We start from the raw sequence: 3,680 nt of genomic DNA on the forward strand, positions 1-3,680 counted from the left end.
TGATAGCAAAACTTTTAATGTCCTTAAATGTTGATTTTCTGAAATATTTTCCCAGAAGATCAACAAGAAAAACATTTACATACACAATGTATCTGACCCTATTGCATGTTGTCTGGTCTCACAGGCCTTCCTTAGATATTGCAGTGGAATTTTCCATGATGCCTTCCTTAACTCTCCAACTCTCTTCCTTGAAAAACCAACACCATGAGAGTGATGCTCCCATCTTTTGCCAGCTCCAGCACGCAGCCAGACCCCCTTTGACAACAGGTCTAGCAGCCTCTCAGTGCCTGGTGGGTAAACCTCATAACACACTTCTTAGGGAACCCCGTGCAAGCAGGGCATCTCAAGAACAATCCATTTCAAGAGAAAGTCTTTCAATGTGCTCAGGATATATCTGACTGTTTGGTGACTGCTTTTCATGTATAGGACCTTGGATAAAAATCTGCATTATTAAAAATAAAAATCTTGAGGGAAAGTACATGTGAAACAAGCCTGTTCCCTAACTTGAATTAATAATAATAATAATAATAATAATAATAATAATAATAAAAATAAAAATAAAAAAATAAAAATCTTTAAAGAGAATAATCCAAGCAGAGAAGAGAATGCCATTGGCACCCAAATGGCTTTTTTCTTTTTCCTTTTCATCCCTTCTGAGACATATGTGTGTGTGTGTGTGTGTGTGTGTGTGTGTGTGTGTGTATGTATGTATGTATGTATGTATGTATGTATGTATCTCTATCCATCCCAGGGAAATGCCAGCAAAGAAAACTCAGGATAAAAGTCAGGCATGGAGGTGCACACCTCTAATCCCAGCACTTGGGAGGCAGAAGCAGGAATATATCTGAGTTTGAAGCCAGCTTGGTCTACAGAGTGAGTCCCAGAATAGCCACTATTATACATAGAAACCCTGTCTCAAAAAAACAGGAAAAGACAGAAAGCAAAAAGAAAAATTGGGGCAGCAAAGATGATATCAAGTAAAATAGATTTGAAGACAAAAGCAACATAAAAAATAAGCAGGGTCACAAATGTGTAGAATTTATACTTTGTCAAGTAGAAGTAATACTGCTAAGCTTTAAAATATAAGGAGCATAATTATAAGGATAAATGTATTGGCTTAGCAAGAGATGGTGTCAGACTTATACCAGAAATTGTTTTTTAAAGTGGGGTTAAATCATAATGAGGGGGCTTGAGCAGCACAGTAGAAGGCCAAACATTCAGGAGAACATATTTGCAGGCACACATGGACTAATTTTTAATACATCATGAATGAGACTTAAACCTATCTTCAAAAACCTATTCCCACATACCTTTATATTTGACTTAAAGAAAGTTAAATTAGATAAGGATTATTGGAAGAGAATCTTTAAAAATCTATGCATCTGAAATGTAAAAACTTCCTTGACTACCCAGAATTAAAGGAAGAAACCACTGTGGAAATAAAAAAAAAAAAACATTGTTATAACCAAACCAAATCCAAAGAAAAACTTGATGTCGGTTGTGAAATGAGGCCATCTTCATACTATGACAATATGTGATGGCTTAGAAAAGAAGACCGCCTGGAGATGGGAGGTCCCACAGTAAACCCAAGGCCTGCATGGAACCAAGTAGGTATTTCTGAGTGGGACTTCTGAAAAGCTCAAAGAGCAAATAAAAATCTTACCAGTTGATAAGAAAACTAAAAAAGAAATAGGCATAAGTAAGTCTGATGAAGATGAAAAGAGAAGAACTAGTTTCAGATACTGAATAAACCAAGCAGAGTCTCTCTGTCTCTGTCTCTGTCTCTGTCTCTGTCTCTCTCTCTCTCTCTCTCTCTCTCTCTCTCTCTCTCTGTGTGTGTGTGTGTGTGTGTGTGTGTGTGTGTGTGTGTGTGTGTGTGTGTCTAGGGTGAGTAGTTATAGATGCTGTAAAAATGAGAGACTGTATGATATTGTGTGCCTGTGTATATGTGTTTCGGGGCTGACCACTAGTTAACCAGCCAGGGAGCTCATCTGTGGCAGACACTTATCCTCCCTTTCTCGGCTGTCATTAATTAGCTGTACTTCTTTGTCTAGTAGAACCCCATGAGTTTCCCCCATTAGGTTTTAATTAAAATTTTAAAAATGAAATAAAATTCTAATTGTATGGTTATTTTTTAAAAAATCACAGTGTTGTAAAAAACATACCACAAACTTGACAGATGAAATGATCAAATCAATAAAGCAGCAGACTCAGAGATAAATGCAAAATTGAAATTATAGGCAGCCATGCAAGAAACTAAACTGGTTGTCAATTTTTTTTCCTCACAAATCAAATACAAGGCTCTGATGAATTTGTAGGACAGTTCTACCAATTCCAGAAAATAGAGGTCCCAGTTTTTATAGGAACTCCTAAAGAGGTACTTAGAGAGAAAATAGTGCCCATTTGATTTTACAAGTGCCATAATACCAAAAACATAGGAGAAAAGGGAGGAGTATAGACTGACTAAAACAAATTCATCATTATGCATAAAAAGACAATACATATTACAGAGCAAAATGCTGCCTTCTCTTTGAAATAAGGAACACTACAAGCACACTCGCTGACTTCACGTTAACAGTCACTGCGCTGGAGCTCCTAAAATAACAGGACAGAGAGAAAATGGCCGATTAGCAAAGGGAAAGAGAGCATGGTCATGAGTAGATGATATGAGCACCTGTGTAAATAACAACACAGAGACACACAGACCACAGGGATGGGTGAGTTCTGCTGGCAAGGTACAGAGACGTCCTACAGAAGAGTACTTCCATTTCTGCATAACCAGAGATGTTAATAGTTTAAAATGATATTATTTGCAAAAGCAACTGAAAATGGGTGATGCTTAAGGATACCCACATCAAAAGATACATTAACCTCCTATGGAGAGAGCAATAATTTTTATCCAGAGACATTAATTGATATCTGAATGAATGGATGCATACACTACATTCATACATTATAAAAGGTAATATTAGTAAGATGTGTCTCTTCAAATGTATATCTATATATATATATATATTGCAATTAAAGACTAAAACAGATTATTCTTAAATTAAAACCTAGATCTGAAGGCTTAAATATGTAAACAATAACAATTAGTGAAAAAAGAAGTCATGAACTAAAAGGAGAGAGGGGAGGGGTGCGTAGGAGTGTTGGAAGAAAGCAAGGGGAAGTTAGAAATGTAATTAGAAATGTAACTACATTATACTCTCAAAAATATGAAAAAAGGAAACTTAGATAAAGGAGTAAAGAATGTAGGCACTATTGAAAGTGAAGACAAAGGAAGGGAGAGATTTCTTCACAGGAAAATATATCGTGATTGAAATGCTGTGATTTGGGCAAATGTCCCTTCATAGAGCAACAAGATGGAGAGTGAAGTAAGGACTTAGCCTGTGTGCATTAGGACTTGGCATAGACGCAACTGAACTCAAACTTAGCATGAACGGAACCATCTTTTCACAGCGGTTCTATCAGACTTGCTCATCCACAAGGGAAAAGCCAAAACCAATCCTTGATTCATGCCTCACAGAGAAGTCAGTTTCTCATGTAGTATATTTAATTTGAAGGCCAACATAAAAGGTTTTAGAAGCAAATGGTCACTATCTCCTAGGGGTTCCACAAACAAAGAAAGATAATGTAAATTATTGTAGATATACAATACATTCAATGTATAATTAATAACC

The sequence above is a fragment of the Cricetulus griseus genome, assembly GCF_003668045.3.
Source record: "Cricetulus griseus strain 17A/GY chromosome 1 unlocalized genomic scaffold, alternate assembly CriGri-PICRH-1.0 chr1_0, whole genome shotgun sequence".
Taxonomy (NCBI): domain Eukaryota; kingdom Metazoa; phylum Chordata; class Mammalia; order Rodentia; family Cricetidae; genus Cricetulus; species Cricetulus griseus.